General features: G+C 42.2%; 1 long non-coding RNA gene across 1 annotated transcript; it reads left to right on the forward strand.

Moving 5' to 3' along the window:
- The first annotated feature begins 215 nt into the window (after window positions 1-215).
- On the forward strand, window positions 216-17,546 carry LOC102484416 (uncharacterized). Its single transcript, XR_336406.2, has 3 exons — window positions 216-275; window positions 5,240-5,361; window positions 17,490-17,546. It is a non-coding gene; the product is annotated as an uncharacterized LOC102484416 (long non-coding RNA).
- The last annotated feature ends 2,555 nt before the right edge of the window (window positions 17,547-20,101 follow it).

Consider the following 20,101-nt stretch of genomic DNA (forward strand, 5'->3'; position numbering starts at 1 on the left):
GAAAATTGGGGAGAAAATAAAGATATCATGCTGGGTAAAGTCTCTTTAAAATCTAAATGATGTATAACAATTGAATGTATAAATAATAATAATAAAGAAAATGCAATAAATAAATGTACCACAGTATATTTAAGCATTAAAAAAAAAAAGTGTGGCTCCCAAGTCCTTGAGAAAAGCATTTCATAAAAAGCTGGCAAGAAATTTATTTATCTTTTAAAGAGGTTTACGCACTTCTCAGAGGAGGTGAGAAAGAAAGTGGTCACTCCAGTTACCAGGTGAGTTTATAATAAACTGTGAAGGCAAATGGTACAAAGTCCTCTTATGTAGAAATAGTTATTGTTTATCTTGAAAACATGAGTGGAATGGGCTGCGTTTGTCTAACTATATGAAAGGATGAAATTTCTTTCAGTTTTGGCAATCTTTTTAGCAGATTATCTGTAATTCACATCACATTCTAGTTTAATGATTATTTGATAATAAGACTCTCATTTCTTCTCTACTTTTGTGGAGAGATTTTCTTGGTTGGCAGGAGGGTTTATTTTTAACTATGTTTACCTACAGACGACATTCACTGGCTTCGAGAAATTCTCCAATTGCTGGTTTTCATATTCACTCCATGAACAGAAAATCTTCAGGGAAGCCAAATTATCTCAGAGGATTCTTTGGCAACTGTTAGGAGTCGAATCATGTCCCTCCCCTAAAAAAATGTGTTGGACTCCTAACCCCCAATACCTGAGAATGTGAACTTATTTGGAGAAGGGGCTTTATAGAGGCAATCAAGTTAAATAAGATCATTAGGATAGGCCTTCATCCAATAGGGCTGATCTTTACAAAAAAGGACAATTTGAACAGAGTCAGACACATCTAGAGGAAAGGTGATGTAAAGAGACAAGGAGATGGCAGCTGTCTACAAGATGAGAAGAGATTCCTGGAACATATCTTTTCTTCACAGCCCTCAGAAGGAACTAACCCTGTTGACAACTGGATTTTGGACCTCCGGACCCTCAGAACTGTGAGACAAGGGAACCAGCAGTTAGCGTAATGGCTATGTCTCTGGGCTCCCACGTAGTCGACCGTGGTTCGCATCCCAGACCCGGTGGCTTAAAACTCACACCGGGTGCGTGTGCGTGTGTGCCCAAGATCCCAAGAGGAGAATGGAGGAGAAGGGATTGCGGCGTGACCATCACCCCTGGGGGGTGATTTCTCGCTTTCTGTCTGTATGTCTCTCTCTGTCTGGCGAGCACACGTGCCCTATAGCGAAAACCTCTCCAAAAAAAAAAAAAAAAAAAACTGTGAGACAATAAATTTCTGTTGTTCCAATCACTCAGTGGGACTTTTTTTGATGGGGAAGTACTTTGTTATGGTAGCTCTTGCAAATTCAATTCTGTGAATATAGAGTTAGATCAAAAAGATGTAAATTTTTGCATGAGCTAAATGTAAAATGGTATTGGCTGTGAAGTCTGAGGCCTTTGTCTCCATGCTAGGAGTCCCCTTACCATGGGAAAACAAATGAGCATCACCATCCACCACATTGCCTCTGTTCTCATCCCCAAGGTGATGGAGACACAGTAACCAGCTTGGGCTCCGGGGTTCCTTTATCCAACTCCATGCAGACCACTCCCAGAGCACTGCTCAATTACTTGCAGGTCTAATTTCATTAAAGGTTCAGTGCAGATCCATAACTATCAAAATAAATAACACATTGACAAAGAGTTCAGATATGGGGACCAGCAGTTGGCATAATGGCTATGTTGCTGAACTCCCATGTAGTCCACTGCAGCTCAAGTTCCGAACCTGGTGGCTTAAACTCATGCCGGGCATGTGTGGGTGTGTGCTCAAGATCCAGAGAAGAGAATGGAGGAGAAGGAATTACAGTGTGGCCATCCACTCTGGGGGAGGAGGGTGGTGGCGATTTCTCGCTTTCTGTCTGTCTCTGTCTCTCTGGTGAGCGCACTTGCCCTATAGCAAAAACTTCTCAAAAAAATAAAATAAAATAAAATAAAGAAAGAGTTCAAATATGTCCTTAGAGATGGTGAGAAACTTTATTACAAGATTTTTCTTACAAAATATGATAACCTGATTTGATAGTGTTCAAATAATTTTAAACTTTCTTTTTTAGTGCATTGGGTGAATATACTATGATTTTATTATTTTAATTTTGCCATATGATGCATGTACTCACTGGACAAAAACAGAGAGAGAAGGAAGCACCCCCTGGAGAAGAATAGTCACACTGCTATCCCTTCTCCATTCTCTTCTTGGGATTTTGGGCACACACGCACACATACCCAGTGTAAACAAGTTTTTCAAGCCTCTGTGTCTGGGACTCAGATAGCACTGTTGGCCATGTGGGATCTGGCCACCTAACCTCCACACCACCAGCTGGCTCATGATCATACTTTTAAATTCAGTTTAAAGTGCTTTATAAATTAAATTGAATCAGGTTTCTGGACCCCATAGCATGCAAGGATAGGGCCAGGCCCCCTGTAGTCCTGTATTGGGGCTTTGTAAGGGAAGCAGCTGCGTTCATGCCTTTGCATCTAGAATGAGCCTCCTTTTCCTTCTAAGCAGGCACAGCCCCACACCTGGGCACATCCTGGAGATCCACGTGTGGGCTGGATTTCAGTCTTCTTCCCTCCTCCCCCCTTTGGGATGCATTTTTGTTGTATGTAAACCTTACAACCTGTATTCACAGCACCCAGACTGAAAGCCACTGCTGTCTATAAGGCTCAGTGTTGTACCATGATAGCAGCTAATCCTGTTTACAGTAAAATAATCCTGGGAAGGGGAGGGGCCTTGAAATAGGTCAACTTGCACTTTTTTTTTTTTTTTTTTTTTTAGTTTTTTTCCATAGAGCACAGGTGCTGGCTAGAGAAAGAGAGAGGGAAAGTGAGATAGCATTCTTCAGGGTGGATGGCCATGCTGCAGTCTCTTCTCCTCCATTCTCTTCTCAGGGTTTTCAAGCAGCCATGTCTGACACTCAGACCACAGTCAATCATGTGGGAATCCAGTGCCTTAACCACCATATCACCTGCTGGCCCCAAACCAGGTGGCTCTTTAGGTTACATCACCCCTACATTCTGTAAACCCTACAGATATTTGAAAAGATCCCATGGGGATCATCTCTCGCTTACATCCCCTGATCCTGCTTTATTCCCTGGCTCTGTTCTTTATCTCTGTTTGCTGTGATCTCTTCCCTCTTTAACTCCCATCTCTTGATTGTGTACCCCCAACATGTGTTTCCACTGTTGGCCCCTCCAAGCTTTGTGCAGGCATCTGTGCTTTCTGATTTGGAGCCTGAAGCTTTCTCCTGGATATGCTGCCTGGTTGCACTAGCTGGGGCAGGAACCTTCCAGCCCTAGCCTCAGCCTCAGCCTCAGCCTCAGCCTCAGCCCCCACAATCCAAAGCTAGCTGTGGAATATTCAGTCACAGGCTGGATAGCCCAGCCCAGGGTGGGAGGTGAATGAGATCATCTCTGAGACGACTCAGAGTGGAGGAGGGCTCCTAGAAACTCTGCCCAGTGGCCTGGCACACAGCAAACATGCCAGCTCTGTGAAGGATGTCCAACCTGAGGTCCAAACAATACAGGAGAGGCCTACCTATTCCTAGAACTTCCACCTCTGTTAACTCTAACACTATTGTTATCATCTTTTATTTACTTTTATATCAAATGGTTTGATATCTGCTTACTGCTTTAAAGTGATATGCTGTGAAAATGGAAAACCTTGTCACTTTTTTTCCTCCACTCTTCCTCCAAGAGATTTTATGAGTATTAAGAGGGATGGTATTATTCTTCCCAGTCTACAGATGAGAAACTGATGCTGGGAAAGGAATTTATAATTTCCACCCAACCTGATTTTAGTGGTCTGTTGAGTCATTGTTTTGAACTAACATACTGTTCTAACACCAGGGACAAAACCCAAAACTAAAAACAAAAACATCACACACATCACTGGTAACCTAGCGTTAGGCTTTCATTTTAGTGGAAGATGTGTATGAAGTTTTACCTTCTGAATGACACCATTGACTTTTATGAAGGAGATATTTAAGGTGAACCAGGAAAAACAAAACAAAGCAAAAACAAAAGCATGGTCAAACAACCTATACTGCTGAGACTTTTATAGACAATATTAACAAATTCTCTGAGTTGCCTAGGCCTTCATATTTAAGGAGGCACTCACTCTCAGGGCCATGTGAATGCTGGGCTGGCAGTTGTGCTACCCTGAGGGTGAGTGCCTCCTTAAATGTTACCCTAGCTTCTTTCCTTGCCCTATCTAGTCTCAACCAAGGAAAAAATTGAATCTGTCTTAGTTTGGATTCCCCAGAAGCAGACTCTGAGAAAGCGATCTGACTACAAGTGATTCATTTAGAAGATGCAGGGACCACTGGCAGGGTAGTGGGAAAGTAACAGAGAAGGGAAGGCAGTCAGTAATGCCTGAATTGTTAAACCAGCTGCCCCAGTGGGTGACTAGATCTAACCCATGGGAAACCATGGAATGAAATAATACTCTTCAGAATTATACCACTTGAGGGGCCAAGGGGCTGGGGTATTTATATAGCCTCTCATCACTCTTTGTTGAGAGCAGCTCTGGGGGCCCTGGTACTTCTGAGCAAAGGAAGGAGTAAAAGTCCTCAGGCACAGAGATGCTGATATTTAGAACTTCAGATCCAAGGGATGGGGGTGCACCTGTGTGTATGTGTGCATGTGTGTGAAGACACTGGCAATGACTGCTACAGAGACAGAATTTAGGTATTTGAAGATACTGCACCTCCCTTAGCCTCTTGGCCTGACCTAAATCTGGCCCTTGGATGACTCCAAGAGTAGGACTTCTGTCGCCCTTGGCTATTGACCTTGACACTAAAAAGACTGATCCAAAGATGACATTTTGAGGAGAAGCTAAATGAAAGTCTGAAAGGAAGAGGAATTTGGGAGTGATGTCAACAGGGTTAAAGCTGTTACTTAAAAAGAAAGGAAAGTGTTCCATACAAGCCAGAGTATGAAGCAAGCAGAGAAAAGGAAATGAAGCCCGAAGCAAGTCCTGTACCAAACGAGGGAAGTACGGAGGCTTTGTCGGAATATCTGAATTTCTCCTGGCCCTGGGCAGGAGCAGGGAAGAAATATAAGGAGTATAATGAACAAATGAATTTTTGTGGAGGCAGAAGGGAACTCAGGGAGTTTTAGACTACATACTCTCATAGCTAAATCTCTGAGGTAACTGACCTTTGTCTTCTGCTCAGGCTCATGAGCGAGTGAGGGAGCTCGCTGTGCCCTTCTCAGGAGAGAGACTGCAGAAGGCCTATTGTGGAGAAAATGGAGGAGGACTGGTGGAGTAACCACCCTGCCCTCTTAGTGGGGTGAGGTAAGGCATGGAAATATTTCTATTGCTTCCTGTTTATGATAGAGCAGGGAGAGGGAGAGAGAGAGAGAGAAAGAGATCTACCCTCCACAGAGTTCGGTGATGCTGTGATCCCCTTCTTCCAGTCCTCCAGCCAGTCAGGATCTAGGACACACATGCACATACTCTGTGTGCCTTGGGTCTAATGACCATGGCTTGGAACCTTGAGCTAGGGTCGGCATGTGGCTTCCAGCTCTGCAGTCTAGGAAGCTACTGACTGCGCCAGCAAGGCTGGGCCAGGGAAGTGTTACTGACTCTGGTGAATTTGCCAGGTTCAGGCAGTAGTTTCTCAGACTACACTTGGGGAAACACTGTTCTTCGTCCAGACTCTGAAATCTTACAGATGCAAATCATGGATTTTTGTCAGCAAACTCCATGTATAGCAATTCCAGAAGCCATGGTGAAACTTTTCTATTTCAAGTTGCACTCATTAAATCTCTGACTGCTAAATAGCTTTTTAAAGTGATCAAAGAGGCTTCCCCGTGTGTCTGAGTAGAATGTGATGGAACTAGCCTGGGAAAATGCAAACTTGATGCAGGGGGATGCTTGTGCATGTGCACACACACACATACATCTTTACTTGTGGAGTCACATGGTGGACAGCCACCTTTTGAACATCTATGTGGTCCAGGTACTGCATGAGGTACTTGACACAAATTATCTTTTTCTTTTTTTTCTTTTTCTTTTCTTTTTCTTTTCTTTTTTTTTTTTTAAGTTTTGTTAGAGGATGCCATGTGCTCTCCAGAGAAAAACCGAGACACAGGGAGAGGGAAGAGAAAGCAACTCTCCATGGGAAATAGTCATGCTGAAATCCCTTCTCTATTTTTCCCTCCTTTTGGGATTTGGGCACACACGAGTCTGGAGTGTTTTTCAAGACACGGGATCCTGGACCCTAACCACACAATCAGCCATGTGGGAACCAGCCGCCTTAACCACCATGCCATTAGCTGGCCTGAAACACACTATCTTTTAGATAATCACTGTAATAACTTTTCAAGGTAATTTGAAGGTTCTATCTAATCACATATTGGTGTGCTGCTTATACAGCAAAAAATAAAATGTGAGGTTTGCAAGGTCTGGCCCAGGAGTCTGAAGATTCAGGGCCCAGGTACAAATTTGCTCTCATTGGTTGCTGTGCAGTCCCTGATAATTTACTCGTCCTCTCTGGGTTTCAGCTCCTCCTTGGCAAAGTGAGGGCTTTGGACTATTTTTTCTCTAGGGCCTCTGTTCTCTCACAGTACATGGCCTACCTAGTCTTATTATGTAGCATGTTCTAGAACTGACCTTTAGAGCAGCTGCAAATTTGGGCACAAAAGGTTGATTACATTAATATAATTCTACTTTATGTAATCATCCACAAATATTTATTATGTAGTTTCTAAATAGAAGCCTTGAGGGGACCCTTTGTGAAATATTATAAAGTGAACATTTGAATTCAAAATGTGCGTATGATCTTTAGAGGCTGACTCACATCACCAAGCTCTTTGCTTGATCCCATCTCCGATGCCAGCCCACCCCAGGATCCTTTTTTCCTCTATGTCTTCAGTCTTTCCATTTTCATTCACTCCTTTTCTTTTCTTTTGGCTAGAGGGCACATGAGCTGGCCAGAGAGAGAGAGAAGGAGCCTCCCTCTGGGGCATGTCTTTTCTCCTCTATTTCTCCATCTTGTTGGGATTTGGGGCACATATGCCTATGTGCCCCAAATCACACCTGCACATGTGCCCTGTGTGTTGTTTGAGTTTCCAGAGTTGAGATTTGAACAGTGGTCAGCCATGTGGGATCTGGTTGTACTTGAACAGTTACTTACACCATCCGCTGTCCTGGATCTGGACTTCTCAACCTCCATAATCATAAGACACAATACTTTATCATTTCTCTCTGTCTCTGTCTCCCACTCTCTTTCTCTAGCGTGTGCATGTGTGTATGTGTATGCATACATCCTATTGGTTGTTTCTCTGGATAATCCTAATTCATAAGGGTAGCTCTATAACCCCGTAATTTCTGTTGGTCTCTGCTTCCATCCTTTCTTCTTTTACTTACCCTTAATACTTCTAGCCAAGTTCTCTAACATCATGTGAGCATGTGAACAGGCCAGGCCCTTCCCTGATGCTCTTCTCCAGTTCCCAGTTACCTGTACTTTCCAATTCCTATTCCAGAGTAGAAGGTCCTTCAAACTATGTCCCCAGCCTATTGGCTTAGCTTTTCTTCCTCTCATTTCCTCTGTACCAGTATCACTATCCTAAATTCATCCTAGTGTTTTACATATTTTTGCCTTTTGCACTCACCATCCCCATTATCTGGGGTACCTCGTCTCCTTTTTCTCACTGGATAACTGACAGTTGGCATTTAAGGTCCAGCATTACCTCCTCAGCAAATTCATTCCTAAATCTCGAAAGCTATTCAGTCTGAACTCTACTCCATTCTGCTTTCTCCCTTGTGGCAGATATTACATCTTATCACAGTAGTTCCTGTAGTGTCTGTTTCCACCAATAGACAGTTTCTCAAGGGCATAGACTATTGAAACTTCAGTTTTGGATTCCCAGGGCCTCTCAGGTAACAAACTCAAGTGCTAAGTACAGAAATGGCAACCAAGGGCAAATGGTGATCAAGAACAGCTACGTGAAAGCATGAACCATAGGATGGAAGAGATAACAAAAGCAGAAATGACAGTGTGGTCCCACATTTGACAGCTCGTTCTTCCTTTATTTTTATTTATTTTAGTTTTGCTATAGGGCACATGCACTCAAGGGAGAGACAGAGAGAAGGGAAGTGAGAAATCACCCCCTAGGGGATGGCCACACTACAATCTTTTCTTCTCCATTCTGTTCTTGGGATGTACATGACATGTACATGCATGCACACTTGCCCAGTGTGTTTTTCAAGTTGCTGGGTCTGGAGTACAAACTGCAGTCAGTCATGTGGAATCCAGCCATCCTAACCTCTGCATCTCCTGTTGGCCTGCTAATTCATGATTGTCTTTCCCAATCATGTTACACTCTGCATTCCAGTAACAGCCCATACTGAACCGTGGAATTGTTCTCCTGAGTTGTTTCTTTTTTTTTTTTTTTTCCTTTTTCTATTGTCAAGTTTCATCTAGTTTCTACTTGGACTTAAAGAACATTAGCTGATTTTAGAAACTGCTATCCTCTCTCTCTTTTATTTTGTACCAGAGAAATTTCAGCAACTTATTCTGGTGTTTCAGAGATACCCATTCCTCTCATTGGTTAATGTTGAGATAACATTTTGGTGGATGATAGAGAATGAAAAATATTCTTTGATCTCTTGAATTATAATTAAGTTCACATTCAGTGTCTTAAAATTCGAGCTCTGTAACTTGTACCAGGATGTGGAAAATCTTAATAGAAGAGGTATGCTTTTTAGTGAAAGTTGGCAAAATAGGATATCGAGATAAAAGAGCAGGCAATTTTATTTTGGCAGCTGACAATCCTAGGCCTACTGCGTTTCTCATCACAACTGCCATTAAGCAAGAGGAGAAAAAGCCTCGTGTAGGCTCTTTAGAATGAAACCTCAGCAGGGGCAGCAAAGGTTGGTTTAATTATGTTAAAAGCAATACTAAGACTAAAAATGCTTTTAACATTCTTAGCACATAAAAATAGTTGGGCTTGATGTTTTACTTCCTAGGAGTTGGGGAAATTAGTATTTCTATTGTGGCTAAATGCCTGCAGATTTCTCTTATGACTCATCTCATGTCTGAACTCTAAAGGCTTGGCATGCGGAAGGGCGTTGAAGTCCACATCCTCCTTTCCAGTTAACCCGTCAACATAAAGTCAGGCTGTACTTCAGGATAAGTTAGGTTTTTCATTTTGGTTTTTTGGTTTTTGTTTTTTTTGGTTTTGTTTTTTTAGATATTTTTGCTATAGGACCTGTGCACGTGCCAGAGAGACAGAGACAGAGAAAGTGAGAAATCACACACACACACACGTATCCTGAGGGGATGGCCACATCGCAATCCCTTCTCCTCCATTTTCCTCTCAGGATTTTTGGGCATGCACACACACGCTTCCAGTGTGAGATCTTTTAGGCCCTGGGTAGACTGTATGGAAGGCCAGCGACGTAACTATTACGCCACCTGCTGGTCCCCAGGATGAGTTTTGACAGTTCAATTCAGAGCATATTTTCTAGGACTGCTATTAGGATGAAGAGTGACTCTTTACCTCTACATTTTTAAAAAGTGTAGGTATAATGTTGTGTGTAAGTAATAGCAGCATAACATATATTCTTGCTCCCTATAATGTGGACGGATATGACTCTGAGCTTCATTTTTGCCATCTGTAAATGGGGATAATATCTTTCTGGTTGGTTTGTTGCAGTAGTTAAATGAGTGAATATATGAAAATAACTTTGCACGATGTCTGACATATACTCATTGTTTAATGAACAATAAATGTTATTGTGGATTTTCCTGTTATTAGTGTTACTAATAATTTCAAAGGAAGAGAAATGACCTGGAAATCAGAAAAACCCAGTTTTTCAGAACTACTTAACCTGTTACTTAATCTATTTTGCTTACTTAACCTATTCTGAGCCATATTATCCTTATCTTAAAATAGTTTGGCCTAGATAACTTTCTAACTTTAGAATTTATGATTCTATGAATAAACTAGTCAGAATAGTGAAGTCCTCTCAGCTCCATCCCCTCAAGTCTTTGCATTTTTCCCAAAATATTCTTCAACCACAGCAAGTCTGGTGTCTGGTGTTCTACAAAGAGAGCCTGAGTTCACACTGGCCAGCCCGTGTGGGTGCAGGATAGCTCTGCAGAACTGTGTAGGAGGAAAAGACTTTTTTGGGCAATCATTTCCAAATCCAAGGACATAATGTCTAGAAACATCTTTCTGTACTGTGGGTACACAGATAAGATTCAGCTTTGTTTCCAGGAGATGCTGTTCCATTGTGAGGAACACCAGAAGATCGATGGTTTTGTCCCATAGAACTTGAAGGAATTTAACCATTTTAACTTGGAAACAAAGTTTTCACCAGGGAAAATAAAATTCTCCAAACTAGCTCCAGTGAAGGGCAGGCAGCCATAATAGCATACTAATTACCTCTTGCATCCGTATCTCTTGTTGCACCTACAAAGCCCTTTGCCACGTATTATACTATTTTATCCCCACAACTATACAAGGTGAGTAGGGCAGCTATAAATATCCTCACTGCCTAACGAAAGAAATTGATCTCCAGAGAGGTTATAAGACTTACTTAGTTCACGTAGCTCATATGGGTAGGTGCTACTCAGAGATGTCAAGTTTACCGGCTATATGGGGCCTACCTCCTAACTCTGTATCTCCTACACACTTTTTTTTTAGAGGTTTTTGCTATAGGGCACATGCACTCACTGGAAAGACAGAGAGACAGAGAGACAAAAAGTGAGAAATCACCCCCTGGGGGGATGGTCACACCACAATCTGTTTTCCTCTATTCTCCTTTGGAGATCTTGGGCACGCATGCACATGTGTCCCATATGAGTTTTAAGTCACTGGGTCTGGGACTTGAACCGTTTGTCAGCCATGTAGGAGTTCAGCAACACAACTAGTGCGCCATCTGCTGGTCCCTCCTACATACCTTTTAACACTGCTACAGAGCTGTAGCAACTCTGCTTTTCCCACTGGTTTCCTTGAAAACTGGCAAACATTCCAGCATCTCTATCAGTATGAAATAAACAAAGAGGTCTGGCTCGGTAGCATAGAGGTTAAACACTGTGCAGAGAAAGCCGGCTGATCTCTCGGCCCCTAGGACTTGAACAAAACACTGTGTGTATGTGCGTGCACGCCCTTAATCCTGATAGGACGGAGAAATGCAAGAGCAGAGATTACAGTGTGACCATGCCCTTTGCGGGTGTTCTCTCTCTTGCTTTCTGTGTCTCCCTCTCTCTCTGGCAAGTGCACATGCCCTCTGGCAATTTAAAAAAAAAAAAAAAAAAAAGGAGAAGTTTTAAAACAGTGTATAGGGCAACTTCTCAAGCAGGCCTACCAGATCAATGGCAAAGGGTAAGAGGAGGATAGACTCTATCTAACCTACTTATCAATCAAGTTTCCATTATAACTTTTAGCAGGAAACATTTTAAAAGGGGCCACTTGACTACAGACATTCTAGTGTGCATAAAAATCACCCATAAAGAGACTCCACTCAAAAGCATAGTCATTTAGGGCACTTTATGGGGGAAATTAATGTGTTTATTATAAAGAAAAAACAGAGCATGTAAGCATTTTACTAATTGAATGAATCGAATGCTTCAAGGACAAATTCAGGTTCATGAATCAAGAGCAAGATCATACCTGGCCTCCTCAGGATTTTGCTTAGTGGGTTCTGTGGATAGAGGGTAATGATAGATAATTTGCTTCTTTCTTATTTTCCTTGCTTGGATTTGGAAAAAAAAAATGTGATTTCTGTCTCCCACATTCCTGGAGGTATCCTGTTCACCCAGAACTTTGCAGTAGGGAGGCCCTGGCAGACAGGTCAATGTGTCAGGAGGGATTAACTACCACTGACTTTGCCAAGGGATCACAGACAGACAATGTTAGCTCTTGAGTCTTCCAGAGGATGGGCTGGGTGACCCAGAGCGTCATTCTGGCTAGAAAACCAGAGATGCCCTTATGGATTCCAAGACATAATATTAGTAGGGAGGGCAGGTGTGGACACCAGAGACTATATGGGAGAGGAGTGGACAGTGGAGGGTGGGTGGGAGATGTTCAGGAAAAAAAAAGCATTTAACAGACATGAGAATAAAAGGTTCTTTGTTGAAAAGGATGTATATGGTCATATCCTTGTCTGGCTATCACACGGTGTATGCGTGCTTTGAAAAACCATGTACGCCATAAAGATATATGACAATTAAGTGCAAATAAGAAAATATAAAATTGGAAAAAAAGAAAAGAAAACCTGAACTGTCCCTTCTCTTTCCTGGGAAGCAGCAGCTGAGAGTGCCCAGAACCATCCTTCTATTTCTGGCAGGCACAGGATAAATCTCCAAGTAAAGGAGGACAATGTTGAAACTCCCAGAGACTCTCAGCTGATTTCCCCCTCACTTTATCATGGGCAAGCCCACAGCCATGATCTATCCCGGGGGAGACCCAGGCATATTTGAACAGTACTACTAAGCTTTAGGAGGCATGGCAGTTGGCCAATTTTGGGGAATGGCAAAAGAACCACTGAGCTTTACCCGCCAAGATATCCACATGTAAGGATCCTTCTGATGGTGCCAGGCCTCAAAGGGCCCCAGAAGTCCATAGAGATGTGGCTCTAATGCCTGTGTATCTCTGAACCTAGCTTCCTAGAGATTGGATCACTTTATGAGCTCTAGAGACAAACCCTTTAACTGACTTTTTTTTTTTTAACCATGAATTTGTAAATCTTTGCAATGTATGGTTTATCAAAATCCCAAGGCATCTGAATAAGCAGGATACAGACAAATTGTGAATACACTACTGTTAACCCCTGGGCAGATTTAAAGGGACAAATGATCTTTGCTTACAAAGGACTGACTTGTACAAGAACAGAGTTTTGCATTTCATCTTCTCTGTAACCCCATGAGTAGGTGTTATGACTTTCCCACTTCACAGTGAAGAAATACACTCAGATATGGTACAATAAGTAAGTTTACATAGGTATTAAAGGGGCCAGCAGTATGTAAACTCGGCTCCTGCTTTTAAGCAACATTGTTTCTAGATGGACTCAAAGAGAAAGAGTTGAAGAGAGATGTGTGTGGAAATGCTACTTTTTTTCATATCCTTATCTGCTGACTCCCTATCCACTTCCATCTATACCCAATTTTCTTTTTTTGCTTTTTTTAGGATTATTAATTTAATTTTTATTTATTATTATTTTTTTATTTGACCAGAGAGACGGAGAGAGAGAGAGAGAAAGGGAAAGTAAGAAATCAAGCCGCCAGGTCTGGGACTCAAACCACGGTAAACCACGTGGGGGTCTACCATCTTAACCACCATACCTGGCCCCAACCCAATATTCTATAAACACAATATCCTCACAATTTCACTTAAAGACACTAGGAAATATATAGCTAAAATTTAGAAAGATAGCTAACAAGTTCACAGGAGTGACATGGGGATCAGTATACAGTGTGTGTGTCTGTGCGTATGTACACACATGCATGTATGTCTACATGCATGCACTGTGCACATGCCACACACATGCACTGGACCTCTTATCTGGCCTTTCCCCTGTGCACATGAAGCAGGGAGCAGGGCCTTTTTGCACGTCGACAGCTCCAGTGAGTGCTGCCCAGAATAGCCTTGGCCTCACTGCGCCTCGTCACGTTACAGAGCAGGCGCTCAGTTACTGTCCATCACCTAGCCTCGCTGCCTGTCAGCATCCAGCTCTCCTTTCCCCTTCTCCCCTGACCTCCCTGTCCTCCCTGTGGATTAGCTCCCTGTGGCTAGCTTGGTTTGCACTTCCCAAACTGAAACCTGTTTCCTCTTTCCTGCTCTGCACCAGCTCTTTGGGTGTCTGCTGTGGTGTCCTCTGCTCTTTGCAGTAGCCACTGGGCCTGCCCTCCTCAAGGTTATTAAGAGTAGCATCAACTGAGGACAGCAGCGACCAAGTCTCCTGCCGACTCTGCCGAGGAGCCAGCTGCCAGCACACCCTGAGAGGGGCTCAGAGATGTCAATTCTTAGCCTCTGAGGCTTGCTCTGCATCCTAGCTCCACCGCTTGGGCTCATACTTCACTCCCTGAGTCTCAGTTCTGTTATTTGTATGACAAGCACAGTAACCCCTTCCTCAAAAAGTTCCTGGGCTAAGGGTGTAAAATGCTTAGCAGGTGACAACTATTGGGAATGTTATGGCTCTTATTACTGCTATCACTGTTATGTAACTTGTTTTTCATTACTCAGGTGACAGGGACCTTCCCTCATATTCATTCCCTTTTTAAAATTTATTCTCTCTTTTTTAAACATACGAGACTTCAAAAATTTCATGGAAAATGGAATTAAAGTACAATTTTATTTTGCTGTGAAAACATTTGAAATCCATGCATTTTTCTTAATATGCCTCCCATGAACTTTTGAAGCTCCCTTATACATTGCCTCAATAACCTCTCCAAGTAGGTGTTGTGACCCCAATTTATAAGTAAGGAAGCAAAGTCACAGGCAGGTTATGTAATGTTCCCGAGGTCACATCATGTGGAAGAAGAGCAATTGGGATTAATGAGTTCACTCTCTGACTCTTCAGGAAACAGTTACAAGGTGCTTCCAGTGCCATGAACCTTGCCAAGTGATCAGACGCAAACCTAAAGTTGGGCCATAACCAAGTGGAGAAACAGGCGGGTAAATGGATAATTACGGAATAGCAGAACAGGCGTTCTAATAGGCAGCCAGAGGTCAGGGCTGGGGCATCCCCAGGCGCTAGACTCCAGAGCCCATGATTTTTCTACCGCCACTGAGCTAAACATAAAGAAGCTAGACTGCACCCTGCTCCCTGGCTCCATGGGACACATTGGAGGAGAGTAGGAATCATTTTAACAGAGGAGAGAGGAGTAATCAAGGAGCCCATGGAAGTAGGTAGCTTCGGCCCAGCCTCTGTGGTGCAATCAGGAGTGTACTAGACTGGAGAGCTAGAAGCCATATGTCCAGCAATTTAAATCCCTGGGAGTTGGCCTGAAAACATGCTGGGTATGTGCCCATGTGCCCAGGATGCTGGCAGGCTGGAGGACAGGAGGAGGGTGACTGCACTGTGACCAAGTCCTTGGAGAGTGCTTCTCCCTCTCTCTCTCTCCATCTCACTCACTTTCTAGCATGCACGCACACACTATATCATGAATTAAAAACAAAAGGAGTAGGTATCCTTAATAGAAAAATGACTCAGGCAGAAACGTGAGGAAAGGACATTCTAGGTGACAGGACTAGCACAAGCAAAGGCACTGGGGCTGAAGGATGGAGAATTCCTGGAAGGCAAGAACATTGGTAAGTGTGTGGCCAGATCATGAAGGGCCTAGAATGCCACACTAGGGATCTTGGGTTTTATTTTGAAGTCAAAGGGAGCTACCTAAGAGGTAGGTGAATAGCAGGGCTTTCTCTAGGTGGCAGCATGTGTGTATTAGCTGGGCAGGAAAGAAGAAAGTTTTAGGTAGGAAGACTACGAAGGTCTCATTTTAATCAAGTTAGTTTCGGTTACTACAACAGAGATGGCAGTGGTGGCATAAAATTCTCAGGACTTAGACTAGAAATAAGGGAAAGGAAGATGGCATGGTATCGCTCAGAGCTCTTTCGTCTTTGACTAATTAAGCCAATAGTCATAGAAGTATAGTAAATCACAGTCATCTTAAACACCAAATATTGGCTAGGCCAAAACAGGAAGAACAAGAACACAATTGTAGGTATTACTCTGTAAAAGAAGGGAGGAATCAATAGAAGGGTAATTGCCATTCCAGAAACAATTAAAAAGGAAATACAAGCTTAGAGGCAGAAGTTGGCAACCCCAGAGGAAGGAGCCTATGACCCCCCAATACAATTGTCCTATCATGGCAGTGGGTATATTTTGACCCAGTAGTGGGTCCTGTCATTAACCTTTTAATTTATATCACTGATTCTACTTGCTCTGACACAATACCTACCAAGCCACTTCCTGATTATAGTTCTGCTCTTTATGTAGATCCTCCCACAGAGAAACAGAAAACACTGTGTGACCCACATGGATGTTTAGAACATTTTGTAAGAGGCAGTGGGGTGTAGTAGCTAAAAGCCTGGTACAAAGTGTTTGAATTTGAAGCCTTGCAGTTATGCCAAAATTCAATTTTCACATCTGTAAAATGGGGAAGTTAATAGTACCAACTCAAAAGGTAATTGGAAGGATTAAGACATAGTATGCGTAGATACCTAGAACAACACCTACAAGTAGTAGATGCTCAGCAAATGATAGTTGTTGTTTTTCAGAACTCATTGAAAACTGTTAAATTTTGGCATTGGTCTCCTTTATGCTTGGCATATTCTGTACCATGAAGCTTCTGGTGAACCATGAACATAGATCTCCAAGCTGGGGCTTCTGGAGCCACCTCTAAACTAGGAAAAAGAAAACAACAAATCCAACTCAGAGGGTCTTCACTCTGAACTTCTCAATGAATTTAAGCTGCATCACTGTCACCAACCCATAGGCAAAAGGGATGCTTCGGGAAATTCTGAACATACAGAGTTAAACGATTCTACTACAGCAGAACCTAGTTGGAGTCTAGAGAAAAATGCTCCAAGGTAGTCTTCTTTAGTACTTTTGGTTGCTCGCAAAGCTGAGTTAATTTGGCAACATATTGCCAAGAGAAGAGCTTAATTTTAAAAAAGAGTGGCAATAGATCAAGATCAGATTTTTAAAAATAAATGTGGTCACTTAAATCTTAGTGTTTTTAACCTGTTTTATTCATGACAATAAATCCTTTATTTAGCTGGAATGAAGAGTTTTAACTCACATTTTCTAATTAAAAAGTAAACAAGCCAGCTTCAACCTATACATCAGTTAGGAATGTATTTGGTAGCAAGAAAGAGAAACTCTGACTCCACTGACTTGAAAAATAAGGAACTACTATTTCACAGGACGCCCAGAGTTAGGTGAGTTAAGTAGTATCATCAAGGACTCAAGTTATTTGCATATTTCTACAGCAACATCCTCAATAGATGCCACAAGTCCAGGTATCACCCCTTCACACAGCAAGTCTAAAGGCATCAGACATTTCTGCAGTCATCCTGTTTACAAGAACAAGAAGACTCCCTACCTGCGAACCCCCACATACACTTAGGCCTCTTTCTCTCTCTAGCCTATGGAATCACCATGATTGGCTTGGAATAATAAACATTCATTTCTCCGTGAGGCTGTATCCTAAGTCCAAGTCCATGAAGGTTAAGCATAGAGGAAAGGGGCTGGATGGTAGGTGGACAACCAACAGTGTCTGCACTAACTTTTATTATTATTATCATTATTGATTTTTGGTTTAAATGTTTGACTAATCTTTCTTTTATGTGTGGCAGTCCACATTCCTCCTCTTTGATGGTTAAGAGATACTAAAATGCCCCCAGGTCACTAAATTGTGAGCATCAATTTTCCATTAAACTAAAACCCTGTTTTGTTCTTTATTGCAGCTTTCTCTCTTCAGATTTCGATTACAGATCTTAGGAGCTGTGCTGAGACACCCCCACTACTTATCACTGACTCAAGGTCTTTGGACAATCTCATGACACTTATATTCCTTAAGATGAATTCTTACTTCCCTTAGAAGGCTTTGGTCCTTTGTGAACATAGGCCCAAGACTATTTCCCTTTCTGTCTCTTTTCAGATGACACTGAATACTACAGAGATCCCAGCTGAAGCTACCAGGATGAGATCTTTGTTTTCAAATAAAAGTAAATGAATGCATACTTTATGTTGTTCTCCCTTCTATCAACAGATGAAGTCTAACCTCCTTACTTCCTTGCACGTGAACTTGCTCATGTGATTTACTTTGGCTAATAACACATTAGCAAATGTGAATTGAACAGAGACCTGCAAAGAATTTGTGCTTTGGGAGCTGCCCTCTTTTGTAGCTTTTGGAACTCAGAATCCAGTAGCAAGTTTGAGGTAGCCTACTGGATGCCGCAGGTACATGGCTCAGTTGCCATTGCACCATAGCTAATCACCAGACATGTGAGTGTAGCCATCCATGACCAACCAGTTTCTGACTGACTCGCCAGGTAACTGTAGCCACATGAGTGACCCAGGTCAGGCCAACAGAAGAACCACCTGCTAAGCTCAGTTCAAATTGCCGATACTCAGAAGCATGAGCTATTCAGTGATTGTTTTAAATCACTAAGTTCTGGGTTGATTTGTAATGAAGCAATAGATAATTGATATATTACTGTCAGAGCAGAAGAGGGAATGTGAAATTGATAGACTAAGTGTCCATAACTGATTGATGAGATAAGATTCGAGGTCCTCTTCAGATATTGAAATTCTATGATTTGATGAGAAGATCCTGATGTCTACAACTAAACCATGTTTTCTCTTCTTTTACACTGACAATCCAGATATACACTATGTGTGACCATACAGAACCACGATTGATTATTACACGCACTCATCTACTTACTGTCCATGCCCTGTTCTGTCACCACAAAGCAGACCCTTTCACGAGTTGTGTATTGCTCATAAACTTTTGCTTCACATGACTCATATCCCAATCTTGAATAAGAGTTTTATATATACACTAAGAGTTTGAGGGACCAGCAGATGGCATAATGGTTACGTTGCTGGACTCCCATGCAGCTGACCATGGTTCAAGTAGGTGTCGTGCATGTGATCCCCAAATTCTGACAGGACAGAAAAATAGAGAAAAAGGGATTACACCATGGTTGTGCCCCATTGGAGGGGTACTTTCTCCCTCTCGCACTTTCTCAGTCTCCAAGGGAGACATGTACCCTGTGGAAATAATTTTTTTAAAAGTTACAAGAGTTCAGACTTAGGTATAAATTTTTTAATAAAAAAAAGATAGTAAAATCACTTGCAAAGTCACACACAACCATAAAAAAAAAATGCAGCTGCTATAACACTAAAGGAAATTACCTCTAGGCTTCTATCCAGTACAATCCAATTCTCAGTGACTAAGACAGGGGCCTTGAAAATAAGAGGCAATAATGGAAATGCTGACAAACTCATAACTCCCAGTGCTAAAGGAATGGCAAAGACAGACCAGAATAATAATGACACAGTGTGAATTCCCAGTGTTTTTACCTAGCTTTGGCAGTAAGTGACAGAACAGACTTCCATAATGACATTATAATTGAATCACAAATTGTTTATCTAAATACTTTCTGAAAATGGAGAAAATAGCACTATTTTATTTTGGTTAAATTTCCATTTTACTCCCTGCCCCCAAGTCAGAGATTTCCCCGATGGAGCGTTACCCTGCCCTGGTTTGTATACCTGGTATCCACTGAGGTCATATGAAGGGTGGTATAAGAGAGAGCAGATGTGTCTTTGTATATAACATGGCAAACTAAAGACTGAAGACCTGGAGTTCTGGACAATCTCTTTTTCAACTCCCCACTTCCCTAGTTTAGACACAGTTTTTTCTTTGAAGCTCAAGGACATTAGGAAAGGGTGTGGATAGAGTCTCATCTCCATTTATGCTCCCCCCTGACTCTTCCACTGGCAAGATCTCCAAGGGCTCGAAGTGACTCCTCCTCTAGATACCCAAAGCTAACCCAGCAGGTGGGGTTCTGATTGGTTTGAAGGTGCTGTTGCCTTTATTCATTACAGAACCTTCTCTCTTCTTATCTTGCCTTTTTTAGCCTAAAGGACAAAGAGAGGAATCTTGATTTTCCTCATTAATCTGCTCCAGCTGACAGCCTGTCCAACATCAGAAATTATTTGTGATATAACAATCATATTTTAAAATGTTAACATCTTACTTTATGTACTTTTATGGGTAACAGAAGGGGAATTCAGCTTGAAAAACGTTTTGGCCAACAATCATTCAGACAAAAATGAGGACGAGGGTGAGTGTGAGGAGCAAAATTAAACAGCCTGCTACATCAGGACTCACATGAATTATGCCTGCCAAAGGCCACTAGCTTATCTGTTTTGTAATGACCCAGAACCTCCTACTTCCCCTGTCTCTCCTGGGCTCTTTAGTTGCTCAAGGCTGACTAATGTATGAACTTAGAACTGGTGGACACTCAGAGCCTCAGCTCTTAGAACGGAGGGAACTCAAAGTTCA

This window comes from Tupaia chinensis, unplaced genomic scaffold, assembly GCF_000334495.1.
Source record: "Tupaia chinensis unplaced genomic scaffold, TupChi_1.0 Scaffold138407_1, whole genome shotgun sequence".
Lineage (NCBI taxonomy): Eukaryota > Metazoa > Chordata > Mammalia > Scandentia > Tupaiidae > Tupaia > Tupaia belangeri.